This window comes from Hemiscyllium ocellatum, chromosome 3, assembly GCF_020745735.1.
Source record: "Hemiscyllium ocellatum isolate sHemOce1 chromosome 3, sHemOce1.pat.X.cur, whole genome shotgun sequence".
Taxonomy (NCBI): domain Eukaryota; kingdom Metazoa; phylum Chordata; class Chondrichthyes; order Orectolobiformes; family Hemiscylliidae; genus Hemiscyllium; species Hemiscyllium ocellatum.
Genome location: NC_083403.1, coordinates 51,398,646 through 51,421,943, shown reverse-complemented (window position 1 = coordinate 51,421,943; position 23,298 = coordinate 51,398,646).

The following is a 23,298-nucleotide window of genomic DNA, read 5'->3' as shown; positions in this document are numbered from 1 at the left end:
GGCTGCTAATCGTAGGGGGCAGAAGGGATATCTCCTTTTGAGGAGGGGTACATTTATCATAAAGTAAATGATACAGTATTACAGCCTTTAAAATTTCAAAATCATAATTTGTTGCAGATTTGGTTGAAAATTTACCCTGGTCTGTGGCAAGGAAAGCACACAGCTGTAATGGGCAAGTCCTTACAGGGTTGATCTTTCTGAATGCCTCCTTTTCTGACAGGGTTATTTTACCTTATTTGCTAATGACACCCCTTCCACAAGTAGGTGGTTATAAGATGCAATGATATGTTAAGGTCAATTACCATCATCTCTGGAGAGTGCAGCGGGATAGATTACAGAGGTAGGTTCTGAGTTTCATTAGTAATAATTAGTAAGCAGTGGTTAAACTATTAATGTTTCGAATTCCAAAATATTAGGATGAACATGATGGGCAGTGAGACTTGTGGTTATATCTTCCACTGCCTGTTCAGTTCAAAGTGAACTGCCAGCCATAGTCTTTAATTTTGTGTCTGTGTTTCTTAATTCAATGAATTTTAAATGCTAAGTGATATATACCCAAAAGTACTTTGTACAATAAAATGTTATTTTACAATGCTAATAAGATAAACATGTCTTCTAATATTTTGTCCCTCTTCTGCAACTTTACATGAATAATGATTCCTGGCTATTCCTTCATTATCCCTCCACATGCAATCAAAGTTTATCCAATAGCCACAAATTTAAGATTTGATACTTTAAAGAGTTTGCACAGTAAAATATAACCTTGAACTTTCAAAATCTGAGCTGGTGTCTCTTATGACACTGGTCAGCTTGCAGTCAGGGTGCAATGTGTTGCTGCAAACACATTTCATGAGGCCAACCTCTTAGGTTCATTGAAATCATCCCCAGAGATTAACAAATCCTTGCAGGAAACCAGTGCACAATTGTGTCTGCCTGACAGGCTGAGAAATCTAGTGAGGCAGCAGTTCACTATCAAACAGATGAATAGGTTTTCTTGGTAAAGGGTGCTGCAAAATCGCTGAATAATTAATAGATTCTGAACATATTCCAGCGATGTGTGCAGATTAAAAGTGCGACCAACGTCCCCGAATAATGAAAATACCTTGAAGGTCCTGCTTCAGGAATCTGTTGACACCAAAGGGAATTTTACAGGAGACCCCCTCCCACGATGAGCATATTTGAAAATGAGGGGTGGGGGGGGGGGGGGGGAGGATGCATGTAAACTAAAGTGGGAGGCCGCCCATCACCTTTCTGCCCATTCTTCCCAACCTATCCCACATATTATCTGCACAGATAAGATGCAAGCAAACTCACCCACCCTTAAGTCTACTTAGGCCTGAAAGTTAGAATCTCATTCTGCTGCTGTAATAGTTTTGAGAAGTAAAAATCAGAGGAACATTGGCATCCTGGAAAGTACAAAGGCTTGCACTAAACTGTAAGGCATTGTGGCTCAACCTACAGCACATGGACTGCAGTGGTTTAAGAACACAGCTCACCATCAGCTTCTCAAGGGCAACTAGAGACAGGCAATAAATGCTGGCCCAGCCAGTGATGTCTATGTCCCATGATGAATAAACAAAAAAGATGGGAAAGAGGGTACTTCCTTTGGGGGTCCCCTATGAGATATCAGTCTCCCTTTGCGATTCTCCCATGCCAAATTGGACACATTTATTTTGACATCAGGTATTCCTCTTCACTCTTCATTGGAGTCCTTGCAGCACTGGGAAGAGATACTGCTGCCTGGGACAACTCAACCTCCAGCCAATCAGCTGTCACTGATTGGACTTCCTGTGCCTGAGGAAAGCCACCATCAGTCTGTTATTGCTGTGAGGCAGGTCATTTGAAGTTAGAGAAGTGCTGATTCAATTTTCAATTAGGCTTGATGAGTATGACCCTTTGGTTAAGGAAATGCAGCATATACAGAAAGAACCTTACCAATTTTTATAGGTAGACCACAGAATGTAACCTACTTGGAAGTAACACAGCCTGGTATGGCAACTGCTCTTCCCAAGACGGCAAGAAACTACAGAGAGTAGTGAACATAGTGTTGTCCATCACACAAACCAGCCTTCCCTCCACTGATTCCATCTGTACTTCCCACTGCCTCAGGAAAGCAAATCACAGTTATACTCGCTTCTACCCTCTTCCACCAAGCAGAGGATACAAGAGTTTGAATACGCGTACGAACAGATTCAAGAATAGCTTCTTCCCTGCTGTTCTCAGATTTTGAAAAGACCTCTGAAATGTTTATTTCAATGTTTCTGTCTGCACCTTCTCTGCGGCTGTACCATTGTTTTCTGCACTTTGTTCTGCCATCTGATGCACTTTGTATGGTATGATCTGTTGGCATAGCACACAAAACAACACTCTTCACTGCATCTCAGAATGTGACAACAATAAATCAAACTCAAATGCAAACACTGAATTGTTAAGGTGGAGTCACATTTGGGATGTGATTTGTAAACTGCAGTTTCCTTGAAAAATGCTCCAGACAATTTTTGTTTTCTATTTCAACCAACACTGCCATCAGGAAACACAATCAATGGCATTACAATAGAGTTGCCAGGCCACAGTGCAAATCAAGCAGGCATATGGATGCCTCAGTCATAGAATCATAGATTTATACAGCTTAGAAACATGTCCTTTGACCAACAAACAACAAACTACATTAATTTCATTTATCTGCACTTATTATTATGTATAGACATTTTAAGCATTCATCCAGATGTCTCTTAAATGTTGTAAGAGTACCTGCCTCCACCACTGTCTCAGGCAGCAGGTTCCACATATCTACCACCTTCTGGATGAAATTGTTTTTTCCCTCAGGCCTTTTCTTAACCACTTGCTCCTCATTTTAAACCTATGTCCTCTGGTCTCAGACAATTCTTTCATGGGGAAGAGATTCTCATGATCGACTCTGTCTATACCTCTTATTATTTTGCATACCTCAATCAGATCCCTCCTCAGCCTCCTCTGCTCCAAGAAAAACAAATCTAGTCTTTCTTCATAACTGAGACATTTCATCCAGGCAACATCCGGGTGAGTCTCCTCTACATCCTCTCCAATTGTGAGGTGACCACAACTGCAACAGTATTCTGTGGCCCAATCAATGTTTTTCTCAATTTGTAACAACTTTACTCCTATATTCTATGCCAGGATAGTGAAAGTAAGCATCACATTTGTTTTCTTCACCTACCAACCTGTGTTGACACCTTCAGGGATCTGTGGATTTGTACATCATTGTTCTACCAAATTATAGCTATGGGTCGAATTTACCAGAAACTGGTTAGGTATCGATTTTGTTGAGTTTCATGGAGACTTTCTCTCTGTGAGGCTGAGCAAGATTTCCCACACAGTTTTCCAAAACTTGCCTCATTACCAAGCACTATGCTCTGCAATGGCCCATTCAGCATATCCTTCCTCTAACCACAGGCAGAAATAGTCACCACTGTCTGAATTCTGATCGCCACGCCATATTTATACCATAGTTGTACACACAGCCAAACACTGTCAGTCCAGAGCTACCCTACACAGTTTTGGTTTATTGTCCTATCCTGCTTTGTAGCCAAGGACCTAGAGCTTCTAGTGCATTATTCTCTTCTTCCAGCAATGGAAGAGGAGACCACACCACCAGACCTTGCCAACTGGTCTGAGGTTGCCACATAATCCATTTCACCAGCGTAAGTGCCACTATCTTTCCCCTTCTTTCCTCACACTCATTCCACCTTGGCGCTTGCAACCAGCTCCTATCAAGGCTCATGCTCTACCACTCTCACTATTCCATGCAATATCTCTCCTCGCTTACTCTCACCCACTCAGTTCCCCCACCCTACTAACCTTGCATGGCCCCAGTTCTGCCTACTTACTTACTTGGGACATCTCACCACCCTGACCCATCTGCACCAACAGGAAAAGCTGTGCCAATCACTTCCATCGCATTCAATCCATCTTTTTGTCTCACCCAGGACCAAAAGAGGGCAGAAAGGGCCAAGATGGGTGGTGGGGAGCCTGACATTCAACTGCTCCTCCCTTATAGGGAGAGTATCCTTTCCCTGGACACTAAGAACAATGTTCTTTCATGTGGTTATGCCAAAAACCCCATGGCCTGACAAATGATTAAGAATAATTGTCTATTGATATGCCATTGTCCTTTTACTGCCAATTTTAATGAACTCTTAACTTACCCAATCCTCTAGCCCTTTTTTGTCACCTGCAGGTACTAATGGTGTCTGCATAGATTCTATGGCTAAAAGAGTGGGACCACTCTTTTAGCCATAGAATCTATGCAGACACCATTAGTACCTGCATATACTCCTCCATTTCCTAAGGAGGAAGCCACAGATCCTCTTTAGAGGATGCACTGGAAAGGCTCCACCAGGTCAGATACTGACTCGTCCTTGAATATTTTGGTCAGATTAGAGTCAGGAATATGTATTGGTGAGCACATAGAGTCATAGAGTCATAGAGGTGTACAGCATGAAAACAGACACTTCAGTCCAACCCGTCCATGCCGACCAGCTATCCCAACCCAATCTAGTCCCACCTGCCAGCACCCAGCCCATATCCCTCCAAACCCTTCCTATTCATATACCCAACCAAATGCTTCTCTAATGTTGCAATTGTACCAGCCTCCACCACATCCTCTGGCAGCTCATTCCATACACGTACCACCCTCTGCATGAAAAAGTTGCCCGTATGGTCTCTTTTATATCTTTCCCCTCTCACCCTAAACTTATGCCCTCTAGTTCTGGACTCCCCCACCCCAGGGAAAATACTTTGCCTATTTATCCTATCCATGGCCCTCATAATTTTGTAAACCTCTATAAGGTCACCCTATAGCCTCTGACGATCCAAGGAAAACAGCCCCAGCCTGTTCAACCTCTCCCTGTAGCTCAGGTCCTCCAACCCTCTCAACATCCTTGTAAATCTTTTCTGAACCCTTTCAAGTTTCACAACAACTTTCCAATAGGAAGGAGACCAGAATTGCATGCAATATTCCAACAGTGGTCTAACCAATGTCCTGTACAGCTGCAACATGACCTCCCAAATCCTGTACTCAATACTCTGACCAATAAAGGAAAGCACATGACTGCCAAGTCACCTGAAGTGGCCAAGGAAGAAAGATCTCAGCTCGTTGGCCCTCACAAGACTGCTGCTTTGGGACTTTGAAAGGTATTTGCCACTTTGGCAGCTAGGATCAATATTTCCAGCTCACATTACATTGCTTCCACATCACAGCCATTAGTGGGATTGGTTACTAATTGTGTTTTATATGGTCAAGTGCACTGATATCAGAGGCTGCCATTGACCTACAGTAGCAGGAACCCAGGACTGAAAGTTTTCACCCTTGTCATGACTGACGACTACTCCCCTAAGGCTTTGAGACAAGGCCAATTGGTTGAAATACATACTGTGTGTTTGCTGTGTACACTGCTGGCACAGAGTGCAGGTATGGGATTGACATAACATGGTAAAACACCATCTAGTTCACCATCTAGACTGACCCCTGCTGACAACTATGATAAGCTGCCTGACTTTGTTGCTGTGCTGAAAGGTAAAACAATGCAAAGCAGAAGTATTGAGACTGAGGTGTCAAAATGCAAAAGGCCAGGGTAAGGCAGGGGTGCTATGAGCATCCAAACAGAGGCAAAGTGTGTGAGCATGAAGAGAGCCCTGATGAGCAATTGAGGAGATGTATCCTGGTCTGATCCAGGAGTCCCTGTACACAGAGTATGCTGGCATCTTCATTGCAATGAAAGGTGTCAGTGTGTTCCAAAATGCAGAGCTGTCCTGCAAATTAATTGGAGATGTGCCATGAGGGTACGGTGAAATATGTCCAATGCCAATGTCTTTGAACATTCAGGGTGCGTGAGCTGCTGCCTGTAGAGTGTGCTCAAGATGTTGGAGACTCCTACATCCAGAGGAGCAAGTGAGCTGCAATAGTCAGGAACCCCCTCTGACATCCATGTCAGGAGTTGGTGCAGTGAAGTTTCTATTTGGCGGGTAGAAAAATAAGAAATTGCATATCAAACAGGTCAGATTAATTAATAATAACATGCTGATACATGCAAATAGATGCAATTGTAGTCATTATCAAGATTCTTCTCTCACCGTTCGACACTTGATTGGAAAATAGGACCTTTTGTTGCTGAGTAACACCTTATTGCCTGTTTTCCAAAGTTCTCACCAAGGGTCACATTGTTCAGTGGCCGGGAAGATTCAGCCCATTGTCATGAAGTCTGTTTCTCTTAGCACAGACACTGTCAATCCTGCTGAGTACTTCCAGCATTTTCTGTTTTTATTTCGAACATCATTCTGTTCTGTGTTTTCAGCAAAATACTGGATGTTATCACGAAAAGAAGAACTATCAGGCGACTGACCAGTTACTCTCAAATACATTTCAAAGAAAGTGCATCTACCCTCTAAACAGTCATAAAATGTTGCAAGTATTAGGAGATGGACAGCTTCATGTTGTCAGTAACTCAGCAAGTATTCTGGTTATTGATGCATTTTTTAACATAGAGTCATACATTGGTCACATATTTGTATTATACATCTGTTAAAATATGTTTCTTTCTGGTGCCATTGTGATACTTACCTTTCTTCTCCAAGAGAAGAACTGATTGGGCTTAGCTATCAGTTCACTTCACAAGATGAACTGATCGGGCTCAGTAACATCCAGCAATTTTATACTATATCATGTCATATCCACATCCTCCTCTATCACATAATATGAAGACAGTAATTTACATTTAGGTGAATGTCAGAGGGGAGCACCAAGGAAGCATCTGTTCAAAGTGAAGAATGAATGCAGGAAGTATCACTGGGAGACACAAAGCAACGGGAGAAGGATCAGGCACTGTCATAAATACTGTGGAGGATAGTGTCAGACTTCAGTAGAATAAAGGCAAAAATCTGAAATGAGCAGGTGCATGGAAAATCAAATTTACTGCGGAGAGTTTTGGAAGGAAGAACGAAGAGAGTTTGTATAAATTAAATGTTTCCATTTTAAAGGGGGTTCAGGAAAACAAGGACCTGGGAGTATGGATACATGAATTTTTTTTGGTAGTAGACAATTTGAAAAAAACATTAAAAAAAGCAGCTAGATCTGTGGCTTTTTAACGATAAGAATATAATTTAAAAATAAAGAACTTCGACTAACACCTATAAAACATTGAATAATCCCCAGCCAGGATATATGGCAAAATCTGTGCTTCATCCTTTAGGAAGGATATCAAAGCCATAGTGAGAGCCCATTTGCTAGAGGAGGAGATTAGCTAGACTGGTATCATGTGTCAGAAACTTCAATTATATACAGGCACCAGAGAAGCTGGAGATGCTCTCATAGAGCAGAGGCAGTTAACAAAAAGATTGTATAAAGGTGTTCAAACTTACTAAGGGTTTTGCTGGAGTAAATAAAGAGAAACTAGACAATGGCAGAAATATTGGTAAGCAGGGACTCACACATTTGAGGTGATTGACAACAGAATCAGATTTGATATGATGAAAAAGACAGCATCATGAATTATTATGACTTGGATGCACTGCCTGAAAGAGTTGAGAATCTTGATTCAATACTAATAATCGCAAGAGAATTAAATAAATATTTGATGAGAAACAAATTTCAGATCAATGGAGAAAGAACAGGGAATGAGACTAACTTCAAAGGGTCAGTACAAGCAGGATGGGCAAGATATCTTCTTCTGCGTTGTATCATTCCATCACTCTATAATTTTATAAATATAATCTCCATGTAACCTCAATATAATCTCACTGAGTTTGAGTTAGGAACATAGGAACATCAGAACGTAGGAACAGGAGTAGGCCATATGGCTGTTTGAACCTGCTCCACCATTTGTTAAAATCATGTCTGACCCGGTAATCACAACTCTACTTTCTCATTGACCCTGCAGATATTCTAATGCCCCCACCCAGTAATCCTTGATCCTTTGTCTGCCAAAAATTTATCTAAGTCAGCCTTAAATAAATTGAGAGACTCCAGCTTCCCTATCTTCTGAGAAAAAAGAATTCTGCACTCTAAAGACCCTCTAAGAGGAAGAAGAATTCTCATCACTGTCCAAAAAGAAGGACATAATAACGTAAGAACTAGGAGTAGGAGTAAGCCACCTGACCCTTCGAGCCTGCTCCACCATTCAATAAGATCATGACTGATCTTTTTGTGGACTCAGCTCCACTTACACATGCTGTCACTCTATCTTTTAATTCCTTTATTGTTCAAAAAAAATCTATCTTGACTTTAAAACCGTTTACTGAAGTAGCCTCAACTCCTTCACTGGGCAGGAAATTCCATAGATTAACAACCCTCTGGGTGAAGAAGTTCCTTCTCAATTCAGTCCTAAATCTGCTCCCCCTAATTCCCCACTGGCAGGTGAAATTAGGAAAAGACAGCATCGCTCAAAATTAGATGCCTTGCTATTTCTTCCTTGATAATATCTTCCCCACTACAGAGGTTAAGCTAACCAGTCTATAATTCCCCACCTTATGTCTAACTCCCTTCTTAAACAGTGGCGTCACATCTGCTCTTTTACAACCTGCTCTTTCTGTCCCAGAGCCAAGTAAACTTTGGAGAAATACCACAAGTGCACTTGCCATTTCTCCTGCCGTCTCTTTAAGTACCGTGGGATGTATTCCATCAGAGCCAGGAGACTTGTACATTCTCAACTCCTTTAGCTTGCCCAACATTACCTCTTCCATAAGAGGTATCCTTATGGAACTACCTCACCTGCCTTTGTCTGTTTGTCAATTACTGGCATGTTATTAGTATTCTCCACAGTGAAGACCGATACGAAATACCTATTCAATGCCTCGGCCATTTAATCATATCTCATGACTAAATACCCCTTCTCATCCTCTAAAGGATCAATATTACTTTAGCTGCATTTTTGTTTCACATATTTATTAAAAACTGTTGCTACTTATCTTTATATTCTGTGCTAGTTTTTTTCTCATGTTCTATCTTACTTTCCTTTATAGCTCTTTTTGTTGACCTTTAAAGTTTTCCCAATCTTCTAGTTTCCTGCTGTTCTTGGCCATTTTGTATGCCTTCTCTTTCAATTTGATAATCTCCCTTATTTCCTTAGACCCAGGGCAGATTATCTCTTTTCTTACAGTCCTTCCTTTTAACCGGAATATACTTTTGCTGTGCACTTTGATAATTTGCTTTGAAAGTCCTCCACTGCTCGTCAACTGTTCCACCATAAAATCTTTGTTTCCAGTCTACTTTAGCCTAGTCCTCCCTCATTCTATTGGAGTCCCCCTTTGTTCAAGCACAGGACCCTGGTATTGGATTTTATCTTCACACTCTCCATGTGTATTCTAAATTCAACCATACTGTGATCGTTCCTTATTCTCCATAAAACCTATATCATCTCTCACCACTGCCCTGATGCCGTCCTTGAATATTAGAGCTACACCACCTCCCTTACCTCTCTGTTTGTCCTTCTGAATAGTCTGATACCCCTGGATAATTAACTCCCAGTTGTGAGCATCCTGGAACCGTGTCTCTGTAATGGCTACTAAATCATGTTCATTCATGATGATTTGCACTGTAAACTCATCAACCTTGTTACGAATACTATGAGCATTCGGGCAAAGTACCTTTATGTTCGCTTTCTTATCCTCATGACTTCCAATATCTCTCATAAAATTTCCTGTGTTATCCTTCTTTTTGACTTCTTTCATAGTCTGCCTTGTAGTTAAAACCTCCTGCATACATGCTAACCTGCTGCTTACCTTTTTATTTACCATCATATTTGCTGTCGTTTCCCTTTCCTTTCACCTCTACCTTACTAGTTTAAAGTCCTATTGATCACACGATTTATTAATTTTTGCCAAATGGGCAAATTTACATTTACCAATGTTATTCTTCATCTGCCCACTCACTGAAGTGGCAATATCATTTTGCAGACTCTCTAATTCTTGATAACTTACTTCAATATCTATCTAGGTACAAATAACTAACTTATCTACATTTATTCAGTCCCTTCACTAAAATCATTGATATAAAATCATTGTAAGTAGTTGAAGACCCTGCACTGATTTTTGTGGCACTCCATTATTGTCAGGGAAGTTTGGTGATTAATTTATTCACTTACCAGAGTACCTCCACAGGCCGAGTCCTGGCAGCAATTTAGGAGCAAAGTGACTACCTCCACAGGCCGAAGCCACTACTCAAATTCCAAATTGCAGTAGCTGAAGCCAATTCACCGCAGATCAGAATTGTGGCCACCCTTCGCAGTCGTCCAGCCTTTCTCTGGCCTGACCCACTGGGGAGGGCTGGCCGCCAGGTACGGATCAGGTTAAATTTAAAATGTGAGGTTCGCTTACCCTGTTGAGAGTGGAAAAAAAAAGATCCTGCTGACTCTGCCAAATTGTCGCAGAAATTTGCCCATTAGGTTAGAGATCACAAAACGCAGCTCAAAGTGAAATTGACAAACAGTTTATTATTACGGCAGTATCGCGGAAGAGAAACTGACGAAGCTGGAATAGTACAGATAGTCTGCTCAGGCATTCGAGGATTCTCTTCTGCGGTATCAACGTAATAATAAACTGTTGTGATCTCGAACCTATTGTGCAAATTTCTCTGACAGTTATTTACAGTTTGCCAATATTATGATATTTACAATAGTATGCTCTTTTTTTTGTTCAGTTCACATAGAGACATAGATTCATAGAGATGTATAGCATGGAAACAAACCCTTTCATCCAACTCATCCATGACGACCAGATATCCTAAACTAATCTAGTCCCATTTGCCAGCACTTGGCCCATATCTCACGAAAGCCTTCCAGTTCATATACCCATCCAGATGCCTTTTAAATGTTGTCATTGTACCAGCTTCTGCCACTTCCTCTGGCAGCTGATTCCATACAAATACCACCCTCTGCGAGAAAATGTTGCCTTTAAGACCCTTTTAAATTTTTTCCATCTCATCCTGAACCTATGCCCTCTATTTCTGGACTCCTCCACCATAGGGAAAAGACTTTGTCAATTTATCCCATCTCTGCCCCTCATGATTTTATAAACCTCTATAAGGTCACCCCTCAGCCTCCGATGCTCCAGGGAAAACAGCCCCAGCCTGTTCAGCCTCTCCCTGTAGCTCAAATCCTCCAACCCTGGCCACATCCTTGTAAATCTTTTCTGAACCCTTTCAAGTTTCACAACATCCTTCCAATAGGAGGGAGACCAGAATTGTACACAATATTACAAAAGTAGCTGAACCAATGTCCTGTACAGCCACAACATGACCTCCCAACTCCTATAATCAATACTCTGACTAATAAAGGAAAGCATACCAACACCTTCTTCACTATTCTATCTACCTTCGACTCCCCTTTCAAGGAACTATGAACCTGCACTCCAAGGTCTCTTTTACAGCAACACTCCCCACGATCTTACCATTAAGTGTATAAGTCCTGCTCTGACTTGCTTTTCCAAAATACAGCACCTCACATTTATCTAAATTAAACTCCATTTGCCGCACATTAGCCATAGGCCCATCTGATCAAGATCCCATAGTAATCTGAGGTTACCTTCTTCGCTGTCCACTTCATCTCCAATTTGGTGTCATCTGCAAACTTACTAAGTATACTTCCTATGTTCACATCAAAATCATTTATATAAATGATGAAAAGCAGTGGACCCAGTACCGATTCTTGTGGTACACGACTGGTCATAGGCATCCAGTCTGAAAGGCAACCCTCCACCACCACCCTCTGTCTTCTATCTCCCTGTATTCCATGAGATCTAACCTTGCTAACTAATCTCCCATGGGGAACCTCGTCGGATGCTTTACTGAAGTCCATATAGATCATGTCCACCGCTCTGCCCTCATCAATCTTCTTTGTTACTTCTTCAAAAAACTCAATGAAATTCATAAGGCATGATTTCCCATGCACAAAGCCATGTTGACTATCCCTAATCAATCTTTGTCTTTCCAAATGTATGTACATCCTGTCCCTCAGGATTTCCTCCAACAACTTGCCCACTATCGATGTCAGGCTCACAGGACTGTAGTTCCTGGCTTGTCCTTACCACCTTTCTTAAATAGTGGCACCACGTTAGCCAACCTCCAGTCTTCCTGCACCTCACCTGTGACTATCAATTATACAAATACCTCATCAAAAGGCCCAGCAATCACTTCTCTAGCTTCCCACAGAATTCTAGGTACACCTGATCAGGTCTTGGGGATTTATCTACCTTTACACGTTTTAAGACATCCAGCATCTCCTCTTCTGTAATATGAACATTTTTCAAGATGTCACCATCTATTTCCCCACATTCTATATCTTCCATATCTTTCTCCACAGTAAACACTGATGCAAAATACTTGTTTAATTTCTCCTCCATCTCCTGTAGTTCTACACATAGGCTGCCTTGCTGATCTTTGAGGGTTGTTCTTCTTTCCCTAGTTACCTTTTTGTCCTTAATATGTTTGTAGAATCCCTTTGGATTCTCCTTAACCCTATTTGCCAAAGTTATCTCATGTCCTCTTTTTGCACTCCTGATTTTCGTCTTAAGTGCACTCCTACTGCCTTTACATTCTTCTAAGTATTCACTCAATCTCTACTGTCTATACTTGACAAATGCTTCCTTCATTTTCTTAACCAAACCCTCAATTTCTCTGGTCATTCAGCATTCCCTACACCCTCCAGCCTTGCCTTTCACCTTAACAGGAACATACTGTCTCTGTACTCTCGTTTTCTAATTTTTGAAGTCTTCCCATTTTCCAGCCATCCCTTTACCTGCAAACATCAACTTTTGAGAGTTACATAGAACATAGAACATAGAACAGAGTTCTGGCCTAATACTGTCAAAATTGGCCTTCCTCCGATTTAGAATTTCAACTTTTAGATCCGTTCTATCCTTTTCCACCACTATTTTAAAACTAATAGAATTATAGTCACTGGCCCCAAAGTGCTCCCCCACTGACACCTCAGTCACCTGTCCTGCCTTATTTCCTAAGAGTAGGTCAAGTTTTGCACCTTCTCTAGTAGGTATGTTTGCATACTGAAACATAAAATGTTCTTGTACACACTTAATAAATCCTTAAAATCTGATTGAAGATTTGTAGCTCGGGTGTCCGTTGTTGTGGTTCTGCTCGCCGAGCTGGAAGTTTTTGCTGCAAACGTTTCGTTCCCTGGCTAGGGAACATCATCAGTGCGGTGGGAGCCTCGTGTGAAGCGCTGCTTTGATGTTTCTTCCGGTATTTATATTGGTTTGTTCTTGCCGCTTCCGGGTGTCAGTTTCAGCTGCAGTGATTTGTATCTGGGGTCCAGGTCGATGTGTCTGTTGATGGATGTTCTTGCCGTTTCCGGGTGTCAGTTTCAGCTGTAGTGGTTTGTATATGGTGTCCAGGTCAATGTGTCTATTGATGGAGTTTGGGGATGAATGCCATGCTTCTAGGAATTCTCTGGCTGTTCTCTGTCTGGCCTGTCCTATGATAGTGGTGTTTTCCCAGTCAAATTCATGTTGCTGGTTGTCTGAGTGTATGGCTACTAGAGATAGCTGGTCGTGTCGTTTTGTGGCTAGCTGATGTTCGTGGATGCGGATTGATAGCTGTCTTCCTGTTTGTCCTATATAGTGTTTTGTGCAGTCCTTGCATGGTATTTTGTAAACTACGTTAGTTTGGCTCATGCTGGGTATTGGGTCCTTTGTTCTAGTGAGTTGTTGTCTGAGCGTGGATGTTGGCTTGTGTGCTGTTATGAGTCCTAAGGGTCGCAGTAGTCTGGCTGTCAGTTCTGAGACACTCCTGACGTATGGTAGAGTGGCTAGTCCTTTTGGTTGTGGCATGTCCTCGTTCCGTGGTCTATCTCTTAGGCATCTGGTGATAAAGTTGCGTGGGTATCCGTTTTTGGCGAATACCTTGTATAGATGTTCCTCTTCCTCTTTTCGCAGTTCTGGTGTACTGCAGTGTGTTGTGGCCCTTTTGAATAGTGTCCTGATGCAGCTTCGTTTGTGTGTGTTGGGGTGGTTACTTTCATAGTTTAAGACTTGGTCTGTGTGTGTTGGTTTCCTGTGTATCCTTGTGGTGAATTCTCCGTTGGGTGTTCTCTCTACTAACACGTCTAGGAATGGGAGTTGGCTATCCTTTTCTTCTTCTCGTGTGAATCGGATTCCTGTGAGTGTGGCGTTGATGATTCGGTGTGTTTTTTCTATATCTGTGTTTTTGATGATTACAAAGGTGTCATCAACATATCTGATCCAGAGTTTGGGTTGGATTTGTGGTATGGCTGTATGTTCTAATCTTTGCATAACTGCCTCTGCTATGAGTCCCGAGATTGGTGATCCCATGGGTGTTCCGTTGATTTGTTCATATATCTGATTGTTGAATGTAAAGTGTGTGGTGAGGCACAGGTCCAGTAGTTTAAGTATGCCGTCCTTGTTGATAGGTTCGGCCTCCTGTGTTCTGTTATGTATGTCCAGTAGGTTGGCTATTGTTTCTCTGGCTAGGGTTTTGTCAATTGAGGTGAACAGTGCCGTCACGTCGAATGATACCATGGTTTCTTCTTTGTCTATGTGTGTCTTCCTGATGACGTCCAAGAATTCCTGTGTTGATTGTATGGAGTGTTTGGATCCGCTGACTAGGTGTTTCAGTTTTTGTTGTAGTTCTTTGGCCAGTTTGTATGCTGGTGTCCCTGGTAGTGATACTATGGGTCTGAGTGGGATGTTTGGTTTGTGTACTTTGGGTAGTCCATAGAATCTGGGGGTGTTGTTGCTTTTAGGTTTCATTCTTTGCTGGTCCGCTTTGGTTATCTGTCCGTTTTTTTGTAGATTCCTTAGTGTGTTGATTATTCTATTGGTGAGTTGTGGTGTGGGGTCGGAATCCTTCATTTGGTAGGTGTTGGTGTCTGCGAGTAGTTGTTGTGCTTTACTGATGTAGTCAGATTTATCTAGGATGACCGTCATTCTGCCTTTATCTGCCGGTAGTATGATTATGTTTTTGTCATTTTTCAGTGCTTTCAGTGCTTCCCTCTCCTTGGTGTTGAGGTTATGTGTTTGTCGTTTTCTTATCATCATGGGTACTACCGTTTGTCTCACTGTTTGTTGTGTCTCTTCTGTCAGTCCATTGTTCCTGAGTGTGCTTTCTCGTGCTGCTCGGAAGTCTGCTGTGTTGGCATCCCTGTGGTTGTATTTGAGTCCCTTGGCCAGTATAGTTCTTTCCATGTCTGTGAGCTGTCTGTGGGAGAGGTTTTTAACCCAGTTGTGTGTTGTAGTGTCCTCCTTTTTGTGTGTTAGTTTGTCCATTTTTTCTCTTAGTGCTGTTTTTTTGCGGAGTGTTGTCCTGTTCTGTCCTATAGTGATAGCCTGTTCTATGGTCCGGGTCCATTCCTGATTAGTGGTTTTTGAAATTAACGACTTTTGGCGTGCAATTTCTTGCTTGTATCTATGCAGTTGGTTGTGAGCGTCTGTGATCATTACCTGGACCATCCTGAATCCGTTCTTCTTGGCTGTTTCCCTGGCTTGTGGGTTATTTACTGGAGGTCTGTACTTGACACATTGTGGAAGGATTTGATTTTTTCGGCATTCGTGGAGGAACCGGAGTTGTTCATATGTTGCGCTGAGGCGGTTAGCGCAGGATTCCCATCTCCTGGCTTGTTTCAGCGTTTCTCGCCCGTAAGTGTTTAAAATCTGATTGAAGATTTGTAGCTCGGGTGTCCGTTGTTGTGGTTCTGCTCGCCGAGCTGGAAGTTTTTGCTGCAAACGTTTCGTTCCCTGGCTAGGGAACATCATCAGTGCGGTGGGAGCCTCGTGTGAAGCGCTGCTTTGATGTTTCTTTCGGTATTTATATTGGTTTGTTCTTGCCGCTTCCGGGTGTCAGTTTCAGCTGCAGTGATTTGTATCTGGGGTCCAGGTCGATGTGTCTGTTGATGGATGTTCTTGCCGTTTCCGGGTGTCAGTTTCAGCTGTAGTGGTTTGTATATGGTGTCCAGGTCAATGTGTCTATTGATGGAGTTTGGGGATGAATGCCATGCTTCTAGGAATTCTCTGGCTGTTCTCTGTCTGGCCTGTCCTATGATAGTGGTGTTTTCCCAGTCAAATTCATGTTGCTGGTTGTCTGAGTGTATGGCTACTAGAGATAGCTGGTCGTGTCGTTTTGTGGCTAGCTGATGTTCGTGGATGCGGATTGATAGCTGTCTTCCTGTTTGTCCTATATAGTGTTTTGTGCAGTCCTTGCATGGTATTTTGTAAACTACGTTAGTTTGGCTCATGCTGGGTATTGGGTCCTTTGTTCTAGTGAGTTGTTGTCTGAGCGTGGATGTTGGCTTGTGTGCTGTTATGAGTCCTAAGGGTCGCAGTAGTCTGGCTGTCAGTTCTGAGACACTCCTGACGTATGGTAGAGTGGCTAATCCTTTTGGTTGTGGCATGTCCTCGTTCCGTGGTCTATCTCTTAGGCATCTGGTGATAAAGTTGCGTGGGTATCCGTTTTTGGCGAATACCTTGTATAGATGTTCCTCTTCCTCTTTTCGCAGTTCTGGTGTACTGCAGTGTGTTGTGGCCCTTTTGAATAGTGTCCTGATGCAGCTTCGTTTGTGTGTGTTGGGGTGGTTACTTTCATAGTTTAAGACTTGGTCTGTGTGTGTTGGTTTCCTGTGTATCCTTGTGGTGAATTCTCCGTTGGGTGTTCTCTCTACTAACACGTCTAGGAATGGGAGTTGGCTATCCTTTTCTTCTTCTCGTGTGAATCGGATTCCTGTGAGTGTGGCGTTGATGATTCGGTGTGTTTTTTCTATATCTGTGTTTTTGATGATTACAAAGGTGTCATCAACATATCTGATCCAGAGTTTGGGTTGGATTTGTGGTATGGCTGTATGTTCTAATCTTTGCATAACTGCCTCTGCTATGAGTCCCGAGATTGGTGATCCCATGGGTGTTCCGTTGATTTGTTCGTATATCTGATTGTTGAATGTAAAGTGTGTGGTGAGGCACAGGTCCAGTAGTTTAAGTATGCCGTCCTTGTTGATAGGTTCGGCCTCCTGTGTTCTGTTATGTATGTCCAGTAGGTTGGCTATTGTTTCTCTGGCTAGGGTTTTGTCAATTGAGGTGAACAGTGCCGTCACGTCGAATGATACCATGGTTTCTTCTTTGTCTATGTGTGTCTTCCTGATGACGTCCAAGAATTCCTGTGTTGATTGTATGGAACGAGGACATGCCACAACCAAAAGGACTAGCCACTCTACCATACGTCAGGAGTGTCTCAGAACTGACAGCCAGACTACTGCGACCCTTAGGACTCATAACAGCACACAAGCCAACATCCACGCTCAGACAACAACTCACTAGAACAAAGGACCCAATACCCAGCATGAGCCAAACTAACGTAGTTTACAAAATACCATGCAAGGACTGCACAAAACACTATATAGGACAAACAGGAAGACAGCTATCAATCCGCATCCACGAACATCAGCTAGCCACAAAACGACACGACCAGCTATCTCGAGTAGCCATACACTCAGACAACCAGCAACATGAATTTGACTGGGAAAACACCACTATCATAGGACAGGCCAGACAGAGAACAGCCAGAGAATTCCTAGAAGCATGGCATTCATCCCCAAACTCCATCAATAGACACATTGACCTGGACACCATATACAAACCACTGCAGCTGAAACTGACACCCGGAAACGGCAAGAACATCCATCAACAGACACATCGACCTGGACCCCAGATACAAATCACTGCAGCTGAAACTGACACCCGGAAGCGGCAAGAACAAACCAATATAAATACCGGAAGAAACATCAAAGCAGCGCTTCACACGAGGCTCCCACCGCACTGATGATGTTCCCTAGCCAGGGAACGAAACGTTTGCAGCAAAAACTTCCAGCTCGGCGAGCAGAACCACAACAACTTAATAAATCCTTCTCCATCTAAACCCTTAACACTATGGCAGTTCCAGTCTATGTTTGGAAAGTTAAAATCCCCTAGCATAACCACCCTATTATTCTTATAGATAACTGACACCTCCTTACAAATTTATTTCTCAATTTCCCACTGACTATTAGGGGGTCTACAATACACTCCCAATAAGATGATTATCCCTTTCTTATTTCTCAGTTCCACCCAAATAAATTCACTGGATGTAATCCAAGGAACATCCTCCCTACGTGCGGCAGTAATGCTATCCCTTATCAAAAACGCCACTGCCCCTCCTCTCTTACTCCCACTCCCCTTTCTATCCTTCCTGTAGCATTTATGTCCCAGAAAATGTAGCTGCTAATCCTGAGCCCTGAGTCCATCCCTGAGCCACATTTCTGTAATTGTAATGATATTCCAGTCCCAGTTCCTATCCAAGCCTTGAGTTCATTTGCCGTTCCTGTTTGGCCTCTTGCATTGAAATAAATGCAGTTTAATTTATCAGTCTTAGCTTGTTCTCTGCTTTGTTCCTACCTGCTCTGGCTGTTTGACTGTTCCTTTTACCAACTGTTCCAGTCTCAGATTGATCTCTTTCTTCACTATTTTCCTGGGTTCCATCCCCCCACCTTACTAGTTTAAATCTTCCCGAACAGCTCTAGCAAATCTCCCTGCCAGTTCAGAACAAGCTCGATTATCTGAATAGGACAGGTAGGGAGTATTTGTATGGATAAGTACTGATTGCTCGGATAATTGATCTGAATGTAAACAAAGGAAGCCATACTGAGTATAATTATGTAAAAAAGCATATTTACAGTGTTTTTATTTCATTCAAGCAATAAAATGTGTACAAACACTGGATATTGCTTAAAAATTCATAATATTTTGCAAATAAAATCACTTTTTGGCTAGATTTTGACTGAAGTCTGTGAAATTTTTCACTGACATTTTCCTCTGTTTTATCCTAGCCCTCAACAGCAGCCGGCATCTTTCTGTTCGGTGTCATCTCGCTGTCCAGACTAATCAAGTGCTGTCCCTCCCTCCTCAGTGACCGCCGAGCCCTTAGAAAAAGAGAGAGAGAGTGCAAAATACAGGGGAGGACATGAGAAAGGGAAGATTTTTTTCGCTGACTTCAGTTTCTGTCCTCTCATCAATTTCTTTTTTGGGTGGTAATGTTTTCCTCGAGTTTCCTCCCTTCAAGTTTCCCTCCTATTTATTTTCATATGTGCTAACTTACTATGATTTGCTCTCCCAAATCAAAAAAAAGGTTATATTAAATTTTCTTGTCAGCTGAAAGATATTGAACTACTTTTTGTTGAGAAAAAAGAGTCGTCATGGGATAACGGGAAGAAATAGCAATGGAAATGAAAAATGCAAGCACATTTTTTGAATTAACTCTACAGAGAATAAACTGTGGAAAAAAATTGTTGGGTTTGCAAAACGGCGCAAATCAATGTGGAGAGGAAATCTTGCTGTTAGAGCGCACAGTTTGGGCTTACACATATGTTGTTCTTGTGCGTTCACAGTCACAAACCTTTGTCCTTGAGGAGAATAAGTATCGGAAGAGCCTTTTTATAAAAAAGAGTAAGATTTAACTCTAACATCATGTCTCGAATATATATTTTAAGTTAATTATTTATTAAAGCATACTTGCATCGATATTCATGTCAGATTTACAAATGATGCATTAAATGGATGAAGAATAGAATTTTCTGACTTCAATTGAAATGCATGTACAGGGACCTTGAGATCTTGTTCAGATAATCTGAATTTCGGATAATTGATGTTTGGATAACCAAGGTTGTTCTGTATATTAGTCCCATTCCAATTCAGGTGCAATCTGTCCTTCTTATACAGTTCACTTCTACCCCAGAAGAGATTCCAATGATCCAAAACTGTGAACCCTTCTCCCCTGCACCAGCTCCTCAGCCACACATTTATCTGCTCTATCCTCCTATTCCTACCTTCACTAGCTCATAGCACTGGGAATTATCCAGATATTATTATCCTCGAGGACCTACTTTTTAAATTCCTGCCTACTTTTCTATATTCTCCTTTCATCCTTTTCTTTTTCTATGTTGTTATTTCCAATGTGTACAATGAACTCCTGCTGGTCTCTCTCCCCTTTGAGAACATTCTGCACCCTCTCTGAGATATCCTTGATCCTGGCACCAGGGAGGCAACACACCATTCTGATTTCTTGCTGCTGGCCGCAGAAGCATCTATCCTCTGACGAGAGAGTGCCCTACCACAATCAATCGCTTGGAACCTGACGTACTCCTCACTACATTAGCTCCATTTTCAGTACCAGAAACTTGGCTGTTTGTGTTACATTCACCTGAGAATCCAATTAGCAAACTAGCAACAGCATGAAATAAGGTAATTCAATCTCACTAGTTCCTCATTTCAATATCAAAATGGTTGGAATTTCTCAGTTCTTCCAGAAGTGTTTCCGTCACTTAGTGAGCATAAGTTTGTACTGCGCGATGACTCTTATTTGTGAGATTGATTGCAGCTGCCTTTAAAGCCGTGGGATATCATTTACCTCTGGGCGATAGGGATGAGACTTGAGGATAATGTCAGGGCTCTTAGGCCATGCCCATCCTTCTGGATATTATGTTTCTGCCTTCATGGATGGAACAGGATTTACCCAGGATGTTAAAATGAGAGTCCTGGATGTTGGATGAAAAACATGACTCTGTGACTAAGATTATGTTAAACTGTCGGCTTGACTTTGGGACAACATTCTGAACTTGGGCATCAGTCAACAGGTATTAAAGAAAATTTGCAGGATTGACTGGCCCAGATTTGCTCAGGTCATTGTCATATTTCCTTACATCCTGTAACTGAGTGGTCACTTCAAAAGACTTTTAATATGCAGTTACAATGTTTAGCAGCAAAATTAGATGTCAGCCAGGTTGGGTACCAGGTCCCTTTCATGACCACATTACGTTTTTATGCAACTCAGAAACTGGTGCTAGCACAGAAGTGATCAAATTTCTTGAATTTAACTTTACATTTAGTTATGGTGAAAGATGAACTCATGATTATGTACTTAATAACATAATCACTAGGCTATCTTCGGGAAACTGCTAATAAGAATTTCTAGCATTAGGTGATTCATTTTATGGGTGACTTGATGATTTTAGCATGAATTATTTAGGTTTTTATGTGTTTTCCTTGTGTTATAAACATTATTTATATCACTGCACATTCAACTAGGTCAGAAATCAGGTGGCAGCTAGAACCACTTTGAACAAATAAATTGAACTATATGATTGATTTAAATGGTACTGTTTGAATTGGTTGCTTTTGCTGATCTATGTTTCAGTTAATTAGATTTGCTAATTGGCTTATGTTAGCCAATCAGAGAAATACAATATTCGGTTTGTCTCTGCTCTGATCAAATTTAAAATACCATCCTGCTCATTTACATGAGAGTGACCATGCACAAGAATTTTAAGTAAATAGATAGAGGGAGATAGATTACTAGACATGCAAATAGATAGATAGATAAATAGATAGATCGATTGAAGAAAGGTTCTGAAAAAGGGTTGCTGAGCCTGAAATGTTAATTCTGATTTCTCTCCACAGATGTTGCCAGACCTGCTGGGTTTTCCAGCAATTTCTGGTTTTTTTCGGAATTTTTTGTTTGTTTAGATTGATAAATTGATAGATTGATACTGTTTTGCCGATAGGATAGCTACTGAAGGTGGTTGCATAGAAATCATATCTGCAACATGTGCATTGACATAGCACCTACTGATGCTCTGTGAGCCTTCCCAGAATTTGCAGGGAAACCTCAGTGGCTTTGTTTGCTTATGTCAGAGTGAGATGTAGGGCTTAGCAGCTTTAAATTTTATGCTGCAATCATGATCTGGACAAATTAGTCAGAGATTTATGGAGCAGTGCAGCTGCCAGAATCAGTTGGTACAGGGAAAAGTTAAGAGATCCTGACTGAGATTCTGGAAAATTTGAACGCAGTTTTTTTTTCTCTGTCATTATTTTGTCTCCATGCCCCTGGAGTAGTGTCACATGGTCAAATTGTTGCCCAGTCCAACCTCAGCCAGGGTTTCGCAGGTTCAATTATGGGTACCTTATTATGAACCATGGGCAGCAGCACAGGATTTAATTTTACACACGTCCATGGTATGTTGTCACTGATGTCTTCTCCATGTTTCACGATATCTCACTTCCTTCTAACTCCTGTTGTCACTAACAGGACATGTTATTAAACAAGCACCCATTGCATCACAAGAATATGTCCATCATGTTTGTCCCCATATGACAACGCTAATCACTGTCACTTGAGTGAAGATGTTAGTCCAGTATAACTGCATCCTTCCATATATTATTATAACACCATCAATAACAAAGTGTCATATGTCAGTGTATATTACATTTTGTTAAAGTGAATTTCAAAGGGGACAATATCAACATAATCTTTTAAACACATGCTCTCCCAAGGTGCCTGCCCATGATTTATTTTGGTTGACCTATTACCGTGCTTTTCCTCAATGTTGCCTGAGGGGCTGTATTACAGGAGTTGGTTGGCTGCTTCGGCTCTACATAGACTCATGGGATTGAGCTGGCCCTCATTTCCTAGCAGCTTGCTCCTGGCAGGGGAGTTGCTGCTGGCTGCATCTCTGCAGCTCGCTTCTGGGCAGCCTGGTGTTGGCTGCAATGATCCTCTGGCATGGTACTCTGAGAGAGATGGCTGGAGGCCAGATATGTGCTGCTGAGAGAACCACAATACTTTTGGGTGGACGTACTCGAGTCTGAATTTGGGTCTCCTCTGCTTGTTGAGATGACTGTCTTCATGGCAACTTTTAACTGTGTGGAACTGGTGATTCAAGTTGCACCCCATTCTGTCCCCTGTTTGTCCCGTTATGATCCCCAGGGAGGGTAAGTAACCAAAACAACCAACATTATCAAGTGATCCCAATGGAAGACCAATAGTCAAAATCTTACCTTGTATCACTTTTTACTTTAACAATCAAACCAGAATTAAAATAAATTAGCACAAATAACTTGGAAAATTACATTCAATATACAAAATAAATTACATAATCAATAGTGTATCACAGTGATATTTATCGCAATTTATCAGGCAATGCACTCAGAATATATTGTATCAATTTCAAGACACGAATTTTCCCATGTCAATTCTATTTTTTTCTTCAAGGCTTTAGCCACTAATTCACACTCAATAGCAGCAGCTCCTACTCAACCCTGGTTCCATGGGTACAATATTAAGAAGAGGATTGACTTTTCCAGAATCTTCTTAGCTTTACTTCCATCAGCCATAGTTGGGTCATACCTTTTCGCAACTCATCAGTACTGAACCTGTGCATTGCTGTTCCTTTAATTACTTTAATGTAATAAGACAATAAACAACCTTATTTTTTGCTTGTCACT